The sequence below is a fragment of the Crocuta crocuta genome, unplaced genomic scaffold (assembly GCF_008692635.1).
Source record: "Crocuta crocuta isolate KB4526 unplaced genomic scaffold, BGI_CrCroc_1.0 scaffold6, whole genome shotgun sequence".
Lineage (NCBI taxonomy): Eukaryota > Metazoa > Chordata > Mammalia > Carnivora > Hyaenidae > Crocuta > Crocuta crocuta.
In genome coordinates, this window is record NW_027531917.1 from 9,065,174 (window position 1) to 9,089,021 (window position 23,848).

Here is a 23,848-nt window from a genome sequence, read left to right on the forward strand (position 1 = left end):
GTGAATTTTGTCTCCAGTTGACTAATGTGGTTGACTTTTAAGAGAAAACATGGTCCTAATTACGGGTTAAAAGGCTCATTTCAATTTGAATTAACTTTAAATTAAAAAATAAAGCTGTTGGTAAATAGGTCCTTTTTAGTATTCAGACTTTAGCCCCATATACACAGGGATATATTATCAATTCCCAGCCATAAACACAAACTAATGACCAGAACCAGCACTGACTAAACAGATGATTTCCTGGCCTTGCAATTCCAGGCCTGACAGGGTCTATTTGCCAGTACAAGGTCAAAGCAACTGTTTATTCCCAAAATGAGCTGCACTCCACAATCTTACAGGAACTCTATTCTTTGCCATTTGAATAGAGGTACAATGCTTTGAGGCAAGGCCCAGGCATTTCAATACACTGGAAGTGGCAATGTTCAGTCATTAAACCCTGCCTGCAATGTGCAGCATTTACAAAGTGATCAAGTGTTTCCTTCTTCTGTTCCTTCCACTGTTCAATAAAAAAGGCCTAAGGCAAAATGCCACCATACCATTAAACACAACAGAATCAATCACAATCTAGTGTGGCTCAAAGATAGCTGAGTAACAAGACTTTATTGTGTTTGTTGTTGTTCTATCAGATTTAGCAAGACAGGTGCCAGTAAAACTGAAATATATCCAATGTACGCTCACCACAAAGAGAATACTAAAACAGCCACCCATCCTAAGGATGTTGTGTTCTGCCTGCTTTTCAGTTGTCTTCCACCTTCGAGGAAGAGCTGTGTATCCTGAGTAGCACTAGTTGAGTTTTTCTATCTTTAATTATCAATGCCCAGAGAGCAAGACCCATTAACTAAGTTTACAAACCCACAGGAAGATGTATGTGATGAATAGGTAAATACTAAAAGAGGTGGAAGGCGGGGGTATGAAAGTCAAAATCATGTTTATGGGGTTTTATTATGGGGAATGTAAAATGCATAGGGCTCAGATATATACTCAGGGCATACTGAGGGACAGCCTGCCCTTTTGGAACAGTGCAGAAGTTTTCTTTAGACCTGGAGAACAGTGGGATGTCTAAGAAAACTATTCCCAGGAAAGGGTTTTGGAGAAGGAAAGTCACCTCTATATTTGAGTAGGCCTTCCCTACAACAGATTAGGATCTTCCAGGCTGCATTGGAACCTTAGCTAGAGCATGGGGAGGTCACCACTCCAATATATACATTATAAATAAAATCAATAATTTTAGGCAAATAGAATTTCCATAATAGATTTGAAGTAACCCAGAGTAGGAGTTTGAGACACAGTCATGAGCTTTAGGTTCATGTCAGGAAAGTAAGAAACTAACTATGCATACTACATGTGTGGCTGGCTTGGATTTATGCATCAAGATCACACTCTCACTCACTAATATGCACACAAACACACATAAACTCACACACGCTCTCACCAAGGTTTTTATAGTTCTTGTTTCCATTATACTGCTCTAGGTGTTTCCTTTTTCTTCTCTCTTCTTTAAAAAATGCAGCATGGGGGGAAATTAACATTGACTATGAATGTTGGTAGCTTCACTAATATGAATTTCACATTTCTAAAGAAATTTTTAATGTTTATTTATATTTTGAGAGAGAGACAGACAGACAGAGTGCAAGCTGTGGAGGGGCAGAGAGAGAGGGAGACACAGGAACTGAAGCAGGCTTCAGTCTCTGCACTACCTGCGCAGAGTTTAATGCAGGGCTCAAACTCATGGACTCTGAGATCATGTTCTAAGCTGAAGTTGGACCTTAACTGACAAGTCACCCAAGCGCCCTAGTGAATTTCACATTTTAATCTCAAGTAACTATACCTCACCTGGGAACATTTATACAGAAAATAGCACAATTTTATTTAAATCATGAATTTAAAGGGAAACCTATAAAAAGTAGAAAGCTCAGAGGAAAAACAAATCAAAACAAAATTCCGTAAATGCTACAACACACAATGCAAAAATATTTACCCTCTTAGTTATATTATTAATTATCCACTCTCCAAAAGAGATCATCCTATAGAATTCTGAGAAGTGGTGACATCATTATATTGTATCAGAGGCCCTTTAGACTTCCTTTATTTTTTAGATTAGTTTACTTCAAAATAATGTCCTTTTTTTTCCTGAGGAAACATCTGCAATTTTCAAATTTATACTTCAATACATACTATAATCTATCAGCTTTCCATCCCATTTCTATTTTGTGAGATTCATTAAAATGACCGACAATATTATGGTCAAAAAGTAATGGATTTTTGGGATACTTGGATGGCTCAGTTGGTTAAGCCTCTGAATCTTGATTTTGGCTCCGATCATGATCTCATGGTTCATGAGATTGACCCATGCATTGGGCTCTGCACTGACAGAGTGGAGCCTGCTTGGGATACTCTCTCTTCCTCTCTCTCTGCCCCTTTCCTATTTACTCTCTTTCTCTCAAAATAAATAAATAAACTTTAAAAGCAAGTGAGGTGTTTAAAATAAACCAATAATGTATCATTTATATGTCAAGTATTTCACTTTATGATCACAAAATATTACCAACTAAAAGTGTCCAATTTAAAAGTATTCAATACTTGGTTTGAATTCAATATTTACAAATGGCCAACATTTGTAAGGGAACATAGAAGAAAAAATTAATTCATATAATTCAAGGGTTTCTTTTTTTCATTTCTTTTTTACATTTAAAGTAAATATTTGCTCCAAGATAAAAACAGATTCCTAGTCAGCATTTTCTGAAATTTCATTCCCTAGGTGGATAAGAACGGACTTCTCAAAGAAAGCACAAAAAATAAACAGATGACCATAAACAGATGCCCATGGAACCAACACAACCATTAGCCAAGTAAGTGTTTCATAAAAATTTCAACCAATCATCTATTTTGAAATTGCTTAGGCAAGACATGAATGTTCATAACTGTACAGCACAGCATGTCTATATATTTGAATTTTACATAAAATCAATTTCATACTATTCAAGAAAAAAAATTTCTTTTTACATTAGAAAATGAAGTTTGCAAAGAAAGGAAAAGGTCACTAATAAGGTTTCATATATGTAGGTTTATTCTAATATGTATGCCAAAAATCCAAAATATCTCTCCCTACACCCTAATTAAAGTAAAAATAAACTTCTCAAAATATAGGGAAGAATCTCATGGGCAAGTAACACAGTAATAGATAATAGTATTTAATGGCATTATGAAAATAAAAAGAATCAGGCTTGAATTCCTTAAAGTGGTTAATTTTGAGGGCACCTGGGTGGCTCAGTTGGTTAAGCGTCTGACTTCGGCTCAGATCATGATCTCCCAGTCTGTGAGTTCAAGCCCCGTATTGGGCTCTGTGCTGACAGCTCAGAGCCTGCAGCCTGCTTCGGATTCTGTGTCTCCCTCTCTCTCTCTGCCCCTCCTCAGCTCGTGCTCTTATGTCTGTCTGTCTCTCTCTCAAAAATAAATAAAAATTAAAAAAAATAAGGCGGTTAACTTCTAAATATAAGCATAATCCTTTTTTCATTGTTATGACTATTATTCTAGAACTTTACATGCAACTTGGGAGACAGATGTATAGAATGAAAAGGATAGGAAGATTAAATTAACTTATATTCATGTAAGAGGAAGAGAGAATTAAAGGGCAGAAAGAATGGGAGAAAGATAAGAAACTATTACAGAGTAAATATTAAACCACATTATTTTTAGCTGGCAAACATCTATCACTTTTCTAGTACAAATAACTTGGACACATTAGATGTTTATAATATAAGGATAAAGAACTAAAGTGGAAGCGTGTCTGCCATTTTTGTTCACTCTTTTTGATCATTTTACATATGATGATGATTTGGTCACCTGTGCTTAGAATTGCCACCCTTGAAGTGAGGGGGTTGTGCGGAGACAAAGAGAGAAAGAGAAAGGGAGAGGGAGGGAAAGAAGGAAAAAGTGGTCTGTATACGGGAGTGTGTGTGTCTGTGTGTGTGTGTATGTGTTTTGTAATTAAAACCACAGAGAAGATTTTGCAACTGTTTCTTCAAGCCAGAGATCAATATATTCCGCCTACCTACCCTTTGGAGTTACTATTTAAAATTGCATTGATTGACTTGAGAATCTCATTTAGGATAATTGTCTTCTTATAGTCTGCAAATTTGGGGGTTTAGTTTTGCATAGGAGGCTAGAGAGGTGAGGGACTGGCCTGGGGATGGGACATTAAGTCACATCTAAACCCAGCAGCCTCAGAAAACTCAGGCAGTATTGTATGTAAATGAGGAATCACTAAACTCTACATTTGAAACTAATTTTACACTGTATGTTAATTAACTGGAACTTAAATAAAGATTGGGAAAAAAACAAAAAGACAAAAGAAAGAAAATCCAGGCATTATGCATTATCAATTAGCAGCGTCTTCCCCAGATCAATCTACTTAAATTGATAGTTCTCAGCTCCACGTAATATAACAAATACCATTTACTGAAAATCTCCTCCATGTCTAGCGCTGCACTTGTATTTTACTTCTGTACTCACAGTGATCCTGGGAGACAGGTATTACCTATTTTTCCTGAGAGATAACTGAGGCTTACTGATATTAGTGCACTGACTACTTATCCCTCTATTAGGTGTTGTAAACAGAAACAAAATCTAAGTCTGAGGATTTCTTAGACACAGGTATTTATGTATTTTGTATACACTGCCTTCTCATTCTGTAAAATTTTAAAGTGGTATCTGATGTAGATTGGCAGTATATCCAGCACTCTAAAATTAACAACAAAAAAGATACAATGTGACTATAGAGATAATAGACATCTTATTGGGCACACAAAGAAATTGCTTACTTCATTTTACTGCAGTAACTGTAGATAGTAGTTTTCAATAATATCTCAAGCTTATGTGCAGCGAGGTGAATGGCTCGACGGAAGACATTTCTGGTCACTGGGAAGAGGGAATGCTTCACTGTTGTAGGTTAGAAAGGTATTTGTGAGTGGGATGCCTTTGCAGAGTCTGCCTGCTCACCATAGAATACATTTCCTACTTTACGTTATCAGCTGAAACAAGGAACTTTATTCTGTAGGGGAAAAAGGCATACTCTTAAATAGTTTCCGATCAAAAACTTAAAGGGCTAATGCAATTCTACTTTATTGCTTTAGTCCCCTGGACATTAAGAACTCTTAAGCAGCCTAGGAAAGTAAAACATTCAACTTTGTCTATTATATAGTTGATAGATAATTTTCACTAAAATATAACATTGTTTTTGGAATTCTGCAAAGTGTATATTGAAGAGCAAATGCTCAGGTTACCAACAAGAGTGGAAAAAATAGCACTTTTCTGAAGACTTTGGGGTAGACTTGTTGCACTTCAGAAATGATGCCTAGCAAAGTCTTCTGCACTGCCCCCAATCTGTACTTGTCACTCTGATTACACATTAAGCCCAACTGAGTATCAATAGATTTAGAAACCAATAAAATTTTCATTAATTAATCTAGAAAATAGTACATCTAAAATGCCCACACATAATTTGTAACTGCTGGATCCATATCATTTTCCTTCTAAGGAAATCTTAGTTTCATAGTACTTTCAATCTATGTGATATAGAGTAGGGAGCTATACCTAAAACAAATAATAAATTTTTGTGACTAAAAGAAATTCACTCATGTTCAGGATTAACTGAAATCACCCAAGGGCATATCCAGCACCCATTCTGACCTGCCTTCACATTTCACAATCTGCATTCTTACCAGCAGGAGAAATTTCCACTATCTGAAATCCTTCTTCCCAAATTGTGCTCAAGTCAGTTGATAACAGATATGCCTTGTAACAGTAATATAGTTATTAGAACTACATATAAACTAAATACTGATGACCTAACCATGCTTTCATAAAACATATGTATCAGTAACATTCTATTCTTTAAAACTCAATTGCTATTATATCACTGTAGTGTGATAAGATAATAAGCACTTCATGCTCCCCCCCTCCCCCTTTATTCTTTGGCACCTATGAAAATGCTTGGCTCACAAAAAGCAACCAATACATTTTGAGAGAAGAATGAAAGTTGTATTCATCTCTCCATAGTAATGTCCCATTATAGTATTTCCCATGCACAATTACTAGGTTCAACAAATCATAAACATCTTAGTGTAATAAATCTTCCCTTAAAGGATCAGTCTCATGCTATGAATCAATTATAAAGTTTCATGATGAAAATACATGGAAGAAGGACAATTTTTATAAAATTATGTGTTCCATTAGGTGCTAAGTGTAGAAATATATAATGTACTATATGTAATATATACCTAATATGTAATTATCTTTATGATTACTCATAATCGTAAGTCATATTTTAAAGCTAGAAATAAAGAAAACTCTCAGTTTCTTTTTCTTTTAATTTTTTTTGCGGGACAGAGAGAGGAAGTGGGGGACAAGGGTAGAGAGAGAGGGAGAGAATCCCAATCAGGCTTCATGCCCAGCACAGAGCCCAACATGGGTCTTGATCTCATGACCCATGTAAGGTCATGACTTGAGCCGAAATCAGGAGTCGAATGCTTGATCAACTGAACCACCCAGGCACCACCCCCCTCAGTTTCTTCTAAACATTTCTTTTAAAAAAATTCTTGAATTATGTTTAAACAAATATGTCTAGGATAAAAGAAAATATGAGTTATTTTTCCTAAAGAAACTTTTTTTTCCCTAAATGAACATCTTAAGTAAGTTCAGAACAAAAAGGAGTAAGAGGATTTAGAATTGAATAATAATAATAATTATGATGATGATGATGATATAGCTACCATCTGATCTTAAAATTAAGGACTATCATTTTCCATGATACATACAAAACATTACAAGATTTATATGATATATAAAAAACAGAAGCAAAAAATGGACGACATATCATTTTGGGGTAAAATCCCTGAGGCAAGAATTTTGAGAGTTTTGAAAGTGAAAGAAAAAAATCAAAGCTGAAACAGAGAGCCTCAATTTAGTCTGGGGGGGCATGCAGACAAATTAGTCCTTGCAGTGCTCTGAAGGTTATATTTAGGGCTTATTTTCATATAGTAAGTGTGGGAAGTCACTGAAAAGTTTCATGCAATGGAGTACACAGGGGACTACTAAAATACTCCAAATTAGAGATGTTATGACATAGACGGAGAAATAGTTATGGCCATAGAAAGAAGTATATTCATTTAAGGTATATTATCTAGATTATATTGACAGATCTTGGAGACAGAACTGATGAAAATATAAGGTGGAAAAACCTTAAGAAGTGGTATCTGAGTTTTTTGTTCAAGTTGTTGGGTATTATTCCTATATTTTGAGTTAGGGAATGAATGAATATATGGGTAAGGACACACAATGTAAGTCTGCATATGTTTCATTGAGTTAGCCAAGCAAGCATTTGCTGTACTAAACTGTGTAGCATTTATCATATTTGTACTATAAAGAAACTGATTCCAGAGAGCCTGGGTGGCTAAGTCAGTTGAGCATCTGCTCTTGATTTCAGCTTGGGTCATGATCCCAGGATTGTGGGATTGAGCCCCAGGTTGGGCTTTGCACTGCAGAGATGCTTAGATTCTCTCTCTCTCTTTCAAATAAAAATTTTTTAAAAAAGTGAAGTTGGAATAAAAACAGTAAAAAAAGGAACTAATTCCAATATTCTCATTTTAATGAAAATGCCAACTTAAGTTTTCTCTGTCACATAAGCTTTTGTTTATTGTCAACAAATGAAATGTTTATCAAAAATATGGGTTTCCAGAGAACACAACATGATCAAGCAATCTATAGTTTCGTTTAAGGCAAAAAAGATTACAATAAAATACTAATAGAGAAAGGTTCCATGTCACAGACACATTGGGAAAACTGTCTTTACTGAGTTGGGTGATTCTTTTCAGAATAGAATATTGCTTTTGACTTGCTCATGAACCAGATATGTGGACTCCAAAACAGAAAACTTGTGTTCTGTGGACTCCAACATTTGCCTGATTTTTATCAGTATACACTATTTATCCCAAAGCAAAAAAGGAGAAAATTTATGAGCATATCAACAAAACTATATCATGACTATTGACCTAACAATTTAAAATGCAACATCGATTCAGGAAAATCAATAGGAGATATTAAAAAAATTTTTTTTAATGTTCATTTATTTTTGAGAGACAAAGACAGAGCCGAGTGGGGGAGGGGCAGAGACAGGGAGACACAGAATCCGAAGCAGGCTCTGGGCTCTGAGTTGTCAGCAAGAACCCAACGCAGAGCTTGAACTCGTGAGCCATGAGATCATGACCTGAGCCAAAGCTGGACACTTAACCAACTGAGCCACCCAGGCATACCTAATAAGAGATATTATTTTAATGTGCATATTGTAATTGTGAGGAACACAGTTTCAGACAGATCAGGTTCAAATTTTAACTCCATCACTTACTACGTATGTAACTGAATAAGTTAAAAAGTCTCTTCATACCAGTCTCTATCTATAAAATGGGGACAGTAAAAGAATCTTAGCAGGATTTTTTAAGAATTAAACAAGTGTATGGTAAGTTTCAAATACATATTATAAATTATTAAGTATTAATATATATTTATACAAGCATTTAAACATTCATGATATACCCAAACAAACATTTCTAAAATCTATGACATAAACCAATAGATTTTTCAGTGTATTTGATCAATATTAAACCACATTTGCCTTTTCCTAATTTTCTATTTTTGAGATGTATTAGGCATTTGTTTCTCCTTAAAGTATTATTGCAATATCTTTCTCCATTAAAATTGTATTTTTTAAGTTCACAAAAACATTTCACAAAAGAGCATCCTCTTGTCCAAGTACATGACCGATGGTTATTCAGCCAGCCCTTCACTCTATCCAGTATTTCCAACTACCTCTTTGTGACTCTGGAGATTTCCATAATATCTCATATCTACACAACTTATATTTAATATAGACAAACCAGAGTAATGTTTCGCCCTTGGTTCCTTGTGGATATGCCAGTCCCTCTCATTACACACTACGAATAACTTTACCCTGTTTGAAATCTTTGTATTTACTGGTGGAAGGACCAACACAGAATGGGTCCCCTCAGAGGCAACTGAAATGATTACCTCCAACTTGTAGCTCACAGCCTCTTAGCTTCTTTATTCAGATTCATTCTTCTCACACCCAATACTGGCAGTTTTATTTTTATTTTTATTTTTTTTGGCTGCCATATGCACTAGTAAACACTTACAAACTTGGCTGACTTCCCTTCACATCTTGTCCTCACTTCTTGAGGAATCTTTCTTTCACCGAGCTCCAAAATTAATCTGACTTTGAAATTCTTTCATTTTCCTGAGTCTTATTTCTCCATAAGTACAGACTGTTGCTAAGGTGATGCTGATCTTTTTAACTTTCAGCCACTTGTCCAAATCTGTATCATGTTGGCACTGACCAATGCCTCCCCTGTCTGATAGCTTTTCTGACAGTTTATGAGAAGTAAAAGGCTAGAGCTATTAGTCCAAATCCTATGGGAGAGGTGTCCAGATTACAAAAACCACATTCACATATGGCAATAATTGGCAGCTCTTTTAGGCGATCACAGACTTATTTCTAAAGACCCAATGGATACTTGAATAATTCCTTGGTGCCAAATAGGAAACTCTCCTGAATAAGATAAGTATGTACTGGTTTTTTGTATGGTTATTGCTTTTTTTTGTTCCCAATGGACTTTCTCAATAAAGGAGATTCATTTAAATAATTAATGCCAAAATTTATATAATTTTACCAAAATTCTAGACTTAACTCTATGGTAATTGAAACCTGAGAGATAGAATACTTCAGTCTCACATTGTATAAGGTATTATAGATTTAAGAAGCCAATATGTTTATACATCTAAATAGAAGCAGTAATTCAGCTTTGTAAACAATATTCTTTCAAGAAACTTACTATCATTTATAGAATGTTGTTTTAACTCATCTTTCTCGTTCTTTTGATTTTGCAAAAGTAGTACAACTTGAAGTCTCTTCATGTAAAAACATTTATTAATTCAATATTTAAAGATTCGATTTCATTATAGTATTTATTTATACTTTAAAGCCTGCTCCTTTGCCCAAACTGGTTTTCAAGGCTCTATTGTACTCCCTTCTGCTTATCTCTAACCTTTTTGTTAAATTAAACATTCCACAGACTCACAAGCAATTAACAAGTGAGTAGAAGATTCTGGCAATTTTAAAGGAATAGCAGATACTGAAAGGAGCTGCTCAATTAATAAAGTGGTTTCAGAACATTTCTCAGAGCAGAAACTATTTTCACTTATTTTATCTTAATATTTAACTATTTGAGCTTACTATTATTTTAGTTTGAAGTTTAAGTGCAGCTTCCATATTCAAGTCTATCCTTCCACGTAGGAGGAAGAGCAGCCTCAAATTGAGAGGCAATAGACTCGTGTTCTAGTCCTGACTGGCCCTATATAGCTAGGTGTTATCTTATGTTGAGGGAACTTGTCCCAGAGCCTAGCCTCAAAAGGTGGTAGAGAAGAACTTGACACCAAGTCTTCCTTCAGCTCACCTGTTGCTTCCATTATGCTCACAGCATAGAACTTCAAGCAGCTAGCAAATGTTTCCTAAGTCAGTTTAACCTGGGTGCATATGGTTTTGATAACATTTTACTCTACATGCATGTTACCTTACTGAACCCTGGTAACAGTCTAACATAACAAATCCGTGGTATATACTTCCTCATGGAGAAACAGAAAGAAAACACAAACACCTCTCCCCGAATTTATATTATCCATCATTCTTTCTTCTATCGATTACTATGGGTACAGGATTGACTTTTTAGTAGCAAGTACAATGTTGATTCTATTTTAGAAATTCCTTTTTAATTTTACTTTATAGAGAAATTTATAGCATCTATTCATATAGGTAGGTTGTTACTTCATCATCACATGAATAAAATATTTTTTTAGTCAACAGTAACATGTTTGCACATTCCATTAATGATTTTTCAGAACTTGTAAAAGACTTGCAGATACTTTTTGTGATGTCGTATTTCTATATTCATCACCCGTCACCTAAAACCAATTTTTGGTAATTAAGATCTTAAATAAGCATATAATTTAGTTTAAATGAGGATTTAAAACCCTTGCCAGGTAGCTCCGTGGCTTAAAAGAAATCGCAGGATTCTTTTATTTAAAATCCTATATCCTAGAATAAATAGACTTCCTCATCTATTTAGCATTGGTCTCCCAGGATCAGAAGATGACACAGATGGTTCAATGATTACATTGGAAAATATGTTTCCCCTAAAGCAAAGATAATATCCCTGTAGTCACCTTTAGTTTCTTATCTCAAGTTACTCTTTCATTTGCTGAATTTCTATTCCTCTGTGTCAACTATAACTTGAAAATTAAACACCTTTGGGACACTAGGGAATAGCACGCGATGAACGCTATTCTGACCACAGCTGGAGGCCACGGAAATGCTGCTGCACCAGATGAAGTGAAAGGCTGGGGCATCGTGGGAGGAGGCCAGCAGGGAGCTGGCACTTGCATCTGGTTTCCCCCATTATTTTCTATTTGAATTCTAGGTACATGCATATTTGCCTGTCATTCTTCTAAATACAGTATTACTAATAAAACATGCTGTACAACAATGCAAATAAGACAATGAGTTACCCTTCTTAGAATTAGGCGGTTTTTTCAGTGTTAGAAATTTCTAGTGCTTAGAATTCTGAATATTTGGAACATAGCCATTGCTTAAGTACATACATTTTTATATTAACAGAAAACATTATTTATAAATGTTCTATATGTCATATAAAGTATACCATTATTTTAGAGATAAACCTAAGAGTATTTTGGTTTTTTTAAGATTATTTATGTTGAGAGAAGGAGAGAGGGAGAGAGAAAGAGAGAGAGAACACAACTGGGAGAGGAGCAGAGAGACAGAATCCCAAGAAGGCTCTGCACTGACAGAAATCCGGAGATCATGACCTGAGCTGAAATCAAGAGTAGGACACTTAACCGACGGAGCCACCCAGGTGCCCAAATCTAAGAGTATTTCAGATTTGTTTCTACAGATATTTATAGGAGGCACATTAAGAGCAATCTGTTATACCATGAGCCTAGTCTACTGACAACCTTCTTATCTTTGTAGGGAATTCACCAGATTGTTTAGCGTTAAAAGAGAGAGAAGCTATTTCAACATTTCATGGCATCATTTTGTGCAACCCGAGGACCCCATGTTCACAAAGAATCAGCCTGTCTCCTGACAGGACACATTTGGGGCAAGGCCCCTCCTCTGGACAGAGTTCTGATGAGTGGCATCACTGTGCTTAGCCTCTTCAAGTTTTAGTTTTCTCATGATCCTGACTGGTATACTAACTATGTGGCTTCTCTGTTGGTAATTTTAACACCTGGGTATGCTTCAATTTCAGTATGTTATATTCTCATTATCTCTCTGTGGGGTTCTCAGCCCTATTACATTGAAAATTCATTGAGAAGAGGAATTATGTCCCATACATCTTTGTATATTATATATCTTAACACTGCTTGATACAAAGTTGGTAGTTAATATGTATTGAGACAAATTAACTCTAATACATACATATATATGTGTACGCATATGTCTGTGTGTGCATTTTGGGTGGCTAGCACACATGCCATGTCACAGTGTGGGCTCTGCTCCTGATCACTCTCCTGCCTCCACTTCTACTCTCAGTCTCTCTAACCAAAGCTCTTAGATTCTGTAGGAAAAAGTAATTGAGAAAAAAGAGAAATTACAGTTATGAATAGAAATTTAGAAAACTGGCTACATTGGCTACATTTTGTTTTTGCAAAACAAAATGTTTTGTTGATTTGCTTTCATTATTTTATATTTTAATTTAATTTAATTTAATTTTATTATTAATTTTTTATTTTATTTTAATTCCTGTATAGTTAACATATGGTGTAATATATGTTTCAGGTCTACAATACAGGGATTCAACACTTCCATACATCACCTGGTACTCATCATGACAAATGCACTCCTTGATCCCCATAACCTATTTCCCCCATCTTCCCTACCCCCCACACCTCCCCTCTGGTAACCATCAGTTTGCTCTCTATAGTTGAGTCTGTTCCTTGGTTTCTCTCTCTCTCTCTCTCCCTCTCTTTCTCTCTCTCTTTCTCTCTTACACACACACACACACACACACACACACTTTCCCTTTGCTCGTTTGTAAGCTGCCTACTTTTGGGAACCTGGAAAAAGTAAATGATACTGGGAAGGCGATATAGAGGGTGATGAATGGGATATATGAATATTAGGGTCAATGATTTCAACAAAAGCATGGGCAAGAGTAAAATATTCTGAATGAAATATGAAAAGTGTGAGAACTGAAGAAAAGTGGATTGAGCTATCAGACCTGTAGCCTGAGGAACACTGACATTTGTTGTTCCTTTGGGGAGGTGTGTGTATGTGTGTGTGTGTGTGTGTGCATAATTCTGATTCCACAAAATTGTTTAAATGCAATTAACTTGTGCTTTATAACTCTGTCAATCTCTAGTTGTGGCATTTTGCATTTTTACACATTGTAAATGCATACAGCTTGGCATCTCCATAACTAAAAGTTCTACAATTAGGTTTTTGATGCCTGTAAGCTCTTGTTTAGAGGTGCAATGCAATTAACCATAGGAATGAACAACATATCTCTTCTACATGAAGCTAGCCTGCCATTTCATCATTTATGTGCAAAATCAGATATTTTATCTGATCATTTTGTGCAAAGGAATGAGAGCCTGGATACATGGATGGATTTTTAGTAAAAGTCAAATTACTCAACTGAAAGAGGCTGAAGTAGAAGGGGTTTGAAAAGAAGCCAAGATAACCAAGTTATACAAACTATCATCATATCCCAACCCTCCCGTGTGACAAAACCATCCAATCAAAGGATGGGGAAATTGCTTAGGAAAAAAAAACACCTTTAATAGATGTTAATAATGTACAAAATTATACCTTAACATCTCATTTCAAGGAGAGAACAGCAAGTCTTGATTTCTGTATAGAAAGCATGATTTCCATTCATCAATGGTATAGCTTTCTAAAATATCTCCTCAAGTTATTATGGTGTTCTATAACCAAGCCTGATTGTAAAATATGATGTTACAAAAAATCAATAATAAAATATTCATATGATCCAAGATTTTCCCAAATTGAATCTGACTGGGTCATGGCAGTATGCTGATGTCTGGAATGCAAGTAATATACTATATTATTGATGCCTGTCAAATAACGGAAATTGTTACAAATTAATTCATCCCTAACCTAATTAACCCCGTGTGCAATATTATATGCATTCCAGACGAGTACTGTTTTGCTCTGGCCATAAAACCAGGAAGGACAATATTTCAACCTATAAAATCGCCTTTTAAGTCACTTAGAAACCTCAAAGAATATTGCTTATGTAGAAGTGATGCAAAAGAATGCATTACCTCATCTGCTTGAATTATTTTTGGTCTGATACAAAATGTTCTTTTTTTTAACTGTAAAAATAACCTAAGGAAAAGGTCTCGTCTGTCTTACATACTGAGTAGATAGCATACATTCATATTAATAGCTTACATTATTAGAAATAAAAATTATGTTCTTCTTGGACGGGAAATGCAGAAGCCTTAACACTTTTTTGATATTCTAATGAAAATGTTGTTTTCTATCCAGGATATCTCATAGTTCTGACTTTATAGGTCAATGTATATCAAGATACATTTTATCATAGTATATAGTTGAGGCTGTTTTTTTTTTTTTTTNGGGAAAGTTTACTTTTAAAGGAAATTTTGTTATTTTTCTTCAAGTATCTCTTTACACATATCCTTTCCCACCACCATTTGTCAGTAATGCCCCGCTCTTCAGCAATACAGAGCCTGATTCAAATATACCTAGATTTGAAATTTTCCTGTGCTCCAAATCTGTCTTGGATCAACAGTGCATTAATATTATATTTATAATTATTAATGTTGCCCATTAATATTTATCAGGTCTTTCTTTTCTTCCCTGCTAGTTGAAAACACTAGTATGGTATACCTCCTAGTCTTCCTAATTATTAAACAGTAAACAAAGAAAAAAAGGCAATTCCAAAGAAAAACTCTAATTGTGAAGATGTTTTAAATTATTTCAATCTGACTTTCTGTGACCAACATTTTGTATCACATTGCAAACTTTTCTTTTAACGGCTGCCCCAAATTTCTATTTTTATGATTTTTCTAATTTAGGAATAATGTCATATCTGGATAAATAGATTTTAAGAAAGGAGAGAGAGTGGCCTTGAATAGCAGTAGAAAGTGCATGCAGATGATGAATGATCTCTGGGAGAATCAGGGCTTGGCTGCCTTCTGAGTGATTGCTTCAAAGTTATTTCACCTCTTTGAACTTAATTTCCACAGATGCATACTGAACACAGAAATGTCTGCCTCAAAGTGTGATTGTGAACACTGAAAAGACCATTTGTAAAGGGTTAATATAGAGCAGGAGCTCCTAAAAAGGAGCTTTTATTATCTTACAGTTATACTTCACAACCGGTACTTGTAGACAGTGTTAGCATTTTTCAATTCTCAGCATTTCAGTCAGGGCATTGTTTTAACATATGTAACTATAAAGTGTGGCCCCAAATCTATGGATTTGGTTAGTTTTCTGTAAAAGCACATTAGGCACTCTTAAGGCAAAAGCTGTAGCATATTTTTAAAGAGAATATTTCTGCCTTCAAAATCTAAAAACGCTGAGAAAAAAAGTGCTTTGTGGTTAATCTCCTTTTTAAGATATATATGGTATACCATACGTTAAAAAATATATATGTGTGTGTATATATATATATATACACCTATATAACTGTATATGTATCTACACATCTATATCTATATTGAGAAGAGAGACCTGTGTATTGTGGTCACATGTTGTCAAAATACATTAGTGAAATATTATATCTGATAACAAGTAATGTGAATTGATGCCCTGCTGATTAGAATGTCACTGATGTTGTGGCCTGTTGTTCTTGACACCACAGAATAGGATCAAGGCATCTTTCATGGTGATGAAGTTGGCAATATGGATGGGAAATAATGCCAGAGAGACTGATTAAGTGTTAGCACTCCCACCTGGTGCCATGAAAATAGGACAAAACATCCATAATTCAGGATGATTTTCTCCTCTTGTGTTAACTTTTGTGCCAAACTATAGAATTTGAAAGAGTTAAATACTGACAAACACTTTCTTCCCCACAAGAGCTCCCCTGGTAAGGAGTATGTTCTCAGAGGGCTTCTCTTTCAGTGTGAGTCCTTTCAAGGAATGCTTTTTATATTCATATTACGTATCAGAAAGGTATTTCCAGTGGGTACAAAAATATGACTCATCGATTTTCCCTGCTTCTATATCTGGGTTGACAGATACCCCACTCAAGCTGTCTCTTGACTGACGAACACCTCGGTGGGCATGTTTTTCTTATGATAATGCTTCAGAGATAATTCAGGGAACCTGTATCCCAGATTCATATTCTTAAGGAATAATGTCAATTAGAATATGAAGTTCTAAAATGAGAATAAATCTTCACTTGAGACCATGCTTCATCTACCATAATTAAATGTGCCGGCACCTACTGTCTTAGTTTGAGCCTCACTCGCTTCTCTCCAGGAAGCTGTCTGAGAGGCAAAGCCAGTGCAAGGCCTGAACTGCTAAAACTTCCATGGTTAAGAAGATAACATTGCCTCTTTTTTTTCTTTTATAGAAAATTCTCTTCCCAGGTTTCAAGCATCCTAAATCAAAAGATAGCAATATTCATTTAACCTTAGGGGAGAGTCTCCTAAAACAAGATTAAATGTCATTGCTAAAGCAGATCAATGGTAACACATTTGTGTGAGTCGCTACTATCCACAAGACAAAGAAGTTCTTATTAATTTCTGAAGGTGCACTGAATCGTTCCTGTCTACTGAGTGCCAAACTATGGCTCCTGTTCCAAATGTCTCATTACATAATATGACTGACACAATCAAAGCATGCTCCCTAACACTGTCCTTCTCAAGTCCATTTTCTTTTTGGCAAACATGCTTGTGAGAAGATGGTACATTCTAACAAACACCAAATCAAATAAGTTTTGCACACACATTCACATGTCTCTCTCTCTCTCTCTCTCACTCACACACACACACACACACACACATTTTTCCCCCAAATATAAACATCAGGGAGTAATTTGCTGGATGGACCCAAATGACATAATGATGTAACAAGTATTCCTATTACAATTTGGAGATTTTAGTCAGGCTTTATGGTCCATTTGAAGGCACTGTGTTTACAGTTTGTCGGCTGCCATCTAGGTGCCAGATAGCTGAATGCATCTTATGTTACCGATGAGGTCATCAGTGAGTAGCATGCTGAGAAAGGCAAGGCTATCACCGGGTTCTGGAAATGAGGCACAGTCATGAAAATGTGTGTCTTCATTTGTATCCTTTCATACTTTATTTCCATGCACTTTCACTTTATAATCAGTGTGCTCTGGGTCTTTGATAAGCACATTGCAAACTGCTTTGCATCACATCACATTGATCCCCCACTGTATTAAAGCTCTCCCATTGTTTGAACAAAGTATCTTATTGATCCCATGTAATCCTCATGCCCCGTCAGTTTATACAAAAATTTAGTCCTATGCTTTCAGTGTCACAAAACAAAACAAAAATGTAGATTAGAAACTACCTTAAAAGTTAGAAAAGAAGCTTTTTATGTAGGGTCAAAAAATTGATTTGACCATGTGCTGATAATTTCATGGTGAAATTAGTGACTGGATTTGACAAAATTTGAAATTTGACTACATAATCTGTGGCAAAAAATTGGCTTCCCAGGACATATTTAACTCATGTGTAATATTCTGTAACAGTAGGTCCCTCGAGCATAACCAAATGGAGAAAGGCATGTTGAAGGGCTTAGTAAAATGTAAAGCAATATAAAATGCTAATGCTTAGAGTATGGGTTTGTCTCCTTTTGTGTGTACAATATCAAATTAATATAATTATCTCAATTCTAAGGTTACACCACAGAGTCACAAAAATTGTGGAATTTTTACAAGAATAGTTTGCTCTATGAAAACTATATATTTCCCATGATAAGAGATGTTATTTTATCTGACTGATGGTATTTAGAAGCTAGAATGACAAAGATAACAGAGTGCAAGTCTAGCAATTTTTACTTTATCCCTTTCTGTTACTATTCACTAATACAGTGTCTCTTTTCTTAAATTACTTAAAAGTCACATGAGTGGTTAAACATTAGACTTAATTTTATAAGAAGACATATATAATACCTATGATGACAATAGCAGGGGGAAGGGAAAGCTATGCTCATAAAAATTTCCTATATTTTACCAGAAGCAATTTACTATCAACCTGAAGTAGATTTTGATAAGTTAGAGATGTAGAAGTCATTAAAAAGCACCAAAAAGTAACTAAAAGAAGTATTATTTAAAAGAGGAATTGTTTAAGAGGAAGTATTATTTAAGAGAGGAATCAAAATGATGCATGAATGAACTGTTGTATCAAAATCATGGTATAAAAGAACCAGAAAAGATTAAAGGAGAAACAGAAAGGGGGAAAAAAAGCACTCAGAGAAACAGAAAACAAATAGCAAATGGCCCACCTACAGCCAAACATATTAACTTTTACATTGAACGAGAAAGAATGAAACTGTCCACACATATGGCAGAGTCAATGAAATTGGGTCAGAAAAGCAAGATTTGATTAGATAATATCCATAAAAAATACACTTTAAATTCAAAATCAAAAATAAGTTGGAAGTGACAAAATGGGAGAAGATACACCATGCATATAATAGAGTAAGAGAATCGGAGCAACCATATTAACATCAAACAAAACAAACTTAAAGGAAATAAATGTCTTTAGACATAAGGAGGGACATAAAAGAACATCACACTGAGAAGAAAATACACTTAGAAATGTATCTGAATCTAGAAATATTACAGAAACACACAAAACAAATATAGGTAAATTTTAAAGGAGAAAGATAAAATTAGAAATGAATACTTAAAGTTGTTTTTATTCACAGACTACACGATTGTTTATACAGAAAATCCCAAGAATTCTATAAAAGTAAGTTATTGTGTAATTATGAACAAACTGTTACATTTTAGGTGTCTAAAAAACACCATCTTCAATTTCTTAGAAGTTTTCTTAGGATTTGTAAGACTTATTAATAAATAGATAGGATAAGGATTATTATAAGCCTTGAGTACTATAAGTCCTCCAGCAAAAAGTTTATACAGTGATTTCTTTTTAGAGTCTCTATTTCGATGCTTTAATAGGTTCAAAATACAGTGCTGTGTGGTGTATTTGTTTATTGTGGACTTGACTGAGAAGTAAAGAAATTCAGACAATTAAGTTTAATACCCATATATGATTATTAAGTCTGGTAAAATATAGAGATCGTTGAAATAGATATTTTAACTGAATATGAGTTTTATAATATTATACAGATCTTCTAAGTGATCATAAATCAGTTCTCATTGCAGGTACCTAAGGCAATTAAAAAGTCACACAAATTATACTTTTAGGGTTACCGTGTTTAATGTTTATTAAGTTAAATCTCTACAACTAGCAAGATAACAGATGAGTTACTAGGACTCATATGATGTGCTAGGGAATATAGGGAATATTTACTTGGAGATCCCAACTGCACCACAAGCTAAACAATGGCCAACATTTCCTGTTTGTATACTTTCTTCACTTCTACCTTTGCCCAAGCCATCTGGTTTTTCATGGACCGCCACTGTGTGGCCAATGATGGAATGGTCTCCTGACAGTGCAATCAGAGAAATTTCCACAGACACACTGGCCACACATCTTTAACAGAAATCACATTACCCAGGACCCTAACATGCCTCTCTTGATCCTTTGGTTCACCATGTGTTTTGTATGGAGGATGAAAGTGAGGACCTACACTGGTCTAGCCTTGTGTGTTACCTCAAATTGATGGACATGGAATCCACGCTCAACTTTAGTGGATCCTGTAATGGCTCCTGGTACCACAACAGGCCCATCTCTCTTCTGCATGAAATGGATGGTGTCCTCCACCAGCCCTGGCCCTTCAGCACGCACCCAGCCTTCATCTCTATGACTTGGGAGGGCAGCAGCAGATGCCACATAAGATGCTGACACCACATTACATGCTGATTTTATTATTACCACAGGTCAGAAATATGTGACCCAAGGCCTGAAATAAGTAAACCAAAAATCCTTTGTGGAGGACTCAGCTGACCACAGGAAGTGAGGTGCCAAGACCCCGAAAAGCCACACAGAATTCATACTTCCACCTCTATAACTTTAATTGTCATTTAATTTACTTTAAGGATTTTCTTTTCATTTTTGGTGTCGCTCTTTTCCTCTCCTTTCCACAAAATTATGCCTAAGTTGTACCATCCCCAAAGCCACTCTTCAATATTCTGGCCAATTCCACATCAGACAAGTACCAGAATATTTTGAGACATTACATGGAAAATATTCTACGTCGCACTGCCAGCTATGAAGTGTTGAAAATACAAGTGTCTGTGCCAAGGAAGAAAACTCTGAGGTCAAAGAGCCTTTGGAAGTATTAATAAAATAGATAATAAACAATTCCAGAGTTGGCATTTGCTGAAGAAAGACAATCCATATTCCCTAAATTGGAATAATAAACATGAATTTTAAGAGAAACTTAATGGCTTGGACCATGATTCCCCTAAATCCATTGGGTCTTTTGGCTAGCACTAAAGAGAATGTTGAACTTGAGCACATCTGAAAATTCTGAAAATGCCTTGACTCATGATTATAATTTGTTTCTTTCCAGCCTAAGTGGATGATATACATGGAAAACAAAATGCAGAATTTTAAAATCTGTCTCAGTTACTCAATTCCCAATATCACCTTTTGTTCCATTTTGGACACCAGTGTTTGCATGGTTTCACTTAATTTGTTGGTTAACACAGTAAAAGTCAAAAGCAAGAACAAAGAAATGGCAACATTCACCAAAAAGTCCATTTCTCCAAAACGTCAGCACTCCTCTGTCAAGGTTAATAGTTAGGGGAACAAAGGAAAATGTGTTAAAGTTAAATTCTTTCATGTTATGTGTTTTTCTCTTAGCAATCCAGATCTGAAATACATTTTCTTTCTCTTTCTTTTTCTTTTTCTTTCTTTCCTTTTTTTCCCCCATGGGGAGGATAATTATGTATTTTTTCTTTAAAAAATAAGAGAGAAACTATTAGGTAACAGGAGTGATCATTCACAGAATACTTACTATTTGTTGGGTATCTTCCTGACATTTTATTTAATTTTCACTACAATCCTTTATATCAGTATCATTATGAGCTCCATGATAAAGGGGAGAAAACCAAGTACAGATAAGTGAAATAACTAGTCAGGAAATGGATAAGAATCCAGGCATTTTGGTTTCAAGGACTGTGCTTCTAATCTCTATGCTTATAAAACAACACAAACAAAACAATTACAGGCTGAGTAAGATATCTCTAAAAGACTAAAATTTTCTTTTTTACTATGTTGATAATATATTTGTCAACACATCAGCAGTCCAACTTAATTATCTAGGTCTTATATTCAAACAGCTAACAAGACATAACAGTGATGCATTACTGGGAGATTTATTTTATTTATTGACTTCCAGGAAGGAGTTCATTACTAATTAATAGGTGTTTTACTTAGCAGAATGTGTTTCTGCCTTTTGGCGAAGTGAATAAGTGAGTTTTTGGAGATTGCAGTATGACCCAGAATATGAAAAAAAATGTAAAAAAAAGGTGGCTTATATCAAGAAATGGAGGAACTAAAATAATTTTAACTAACCTACATCTCCTCAAAGTGCTCTTAAACTATTTATCAATAAGAATATACAGCTTAGAAACACTATTGAACACTAAGATTTTTAGGAAAGCATTTCACAATTTTCCCAAAGTAGTCTGACATTATTCTGTGCATTTATACAGATAATTGTGAGAATCTCTTCAATTTCTACTTTTTCTTTAAAAGCTAGAAATATTATATTTTATATGTTTCCTATCCCTTAAAATTAGTGCTCTCGTGATCTAATATGCTTTTCTACCTACTTGTCCTTTACTTTTATATATCTCCTTTATATATAAAGAAGCCTGGTTTGAACTGCTCAACGGGTTGCACAGATACCAGCTCATTAAAAGCTCTACTGTGAGACAGTCTGTGGACATTTTTGAAACTGTGCCACTTTCTACTAAGAACAGAGAATTTAAGGCTTGTGAAGCTCACCCTGTGGGTTTTCCATCAGAGATGTGACTTACTATATGAATCTTCATTCTGAGGTAATGAGTCCCGTTTTTCTGAGCTTTAATTCACAAGATGTGGAACTTATAGTGACAAAATCCACAGGATTTGAGAGTGACATTATGAAACAGAATATTTGTGTGTGTGGAGGTATTTCACTGTGTAGAAAGAAGAAAGGAAGGATAGACCCAGATATCTCTCAAAGCCTTTAAGCCTGTATTCAGTTACTTACTAAAAACATTTAGAAGTTTGACTTAAATTATTGTTGACACAGGAAACACAGGCTTGGCACTAAAACCAAAAGTATTCTTATTTGCAGGCTATCAAATAAATTAATTAAAATAACAATAACAGTAAAGACTAAACTACATGCTTCATGCTCCGAATATGAGAAATAGGTTAATAAAGGCGCAGACAGCCGTAGGGCTCTGTGCGTGTGCATGTGTGTGTGTACATGTGCATGGCAGGAGGTCAGAAATGCATGGCACTAATCGCCAAATAACCTCATGACTTTGAGAGTCTAAAACTAACAATTAGTACTTATCTCTCTCTCATATTCCCTCCACCTGCATGGGATTCTCGTAACCTCACCCACATTAGATATTGTCAGTTAGGATTGCTCATATGCATTAGCCTGGCCTCCAATGGTTTATAGGTGAACTCAACACTCCTTTCCTAAACAGAACAAACAAAAGAATATCCTCTCATAGTCCCCTTCTCCATGCTGATGTGACTAGTAATTTTTTATTTCCAAAACAATTTATGGAAAAGGTATCCTCTCCTCTTTCTACTTTCTGATGCCCATTAACTTTCCAACTTTTATGAATTTAATGAGAACTACTGAGATAAAAATCAAGACCAATTCTCCATTTGCTAAAACTCAAAGGGCTTCTTCTTCACTGTCTTGCAGTCTACAATGTTGAAACATTTTTTTTTTACTAATTTCTCAAAAATTTCTAAGAATTTTCTCAAATATTTTACTATCTTTTCTTGTTTGTCTCCCAAATATAGTGATTCAGGATGAGTGACCATTTATATGAAAAGGTAGCCTAAAAAATGATTGAATATCTTCCTGAACCCATTGCCTTTGCCATTTAATCTGGTTTACATATGTATTCAACATTAACCTTCTTTGCTTAAAAATGTTTATTTATTTTGAGAGATAGAGAGAGAGAACACATGTGTGAAGGGCAGGGTCAGGGATAGAGAGAGAATCCCAAACAGGCTCTACACTCTCAGTACAGAGCCCGATGTGGGGCTTGATGCCATGAACCATGAGATCATGACCTAAGACGAAATCAAGAATCAGATACTTAACTGACTGAGCCATCCAGGCACCCCACAATATTAACCTTCTTAATTATTATTATTGACACAGAATTATTGAGTAGCATTTGATCATTATTCCCAGCTCCTTTTATACAAATCTTTTTACCACTCCACAAATCTCAATACCTCACTCCATCACCTGCACCCAGCTATAACCATGATGAGGGTTCATAATGTTTGCTGAGTTAAACATCATTTCTCAACTCAAAATCTATAGTTGCAAATTACTAACATATTCATATTAAAA

The 23,848-nt window shown here is 35.1% G+C and overlaps 1 protein-coding gene and 1 pseudogene across 5 annotated transcripts in view; both read right to left on the reverse strand.

Annotated features, from left to right (window-relative positions):
- Positions 1–23,848, reverse strand: part of EPHA3 (EPH receptor A3) — a 351,638-nt gene that overhangs the window by 133,275 nt on the left and 194,515 nt on the right. The gene's annotated exons all lie outside the window — the stretch shown is intronic.
- LOC144240545 (superoxide dismutase [Cu-Zn] pseudogene) lies at positions 19,647–20,153 on the reverse strand (annotated as a pseudogene).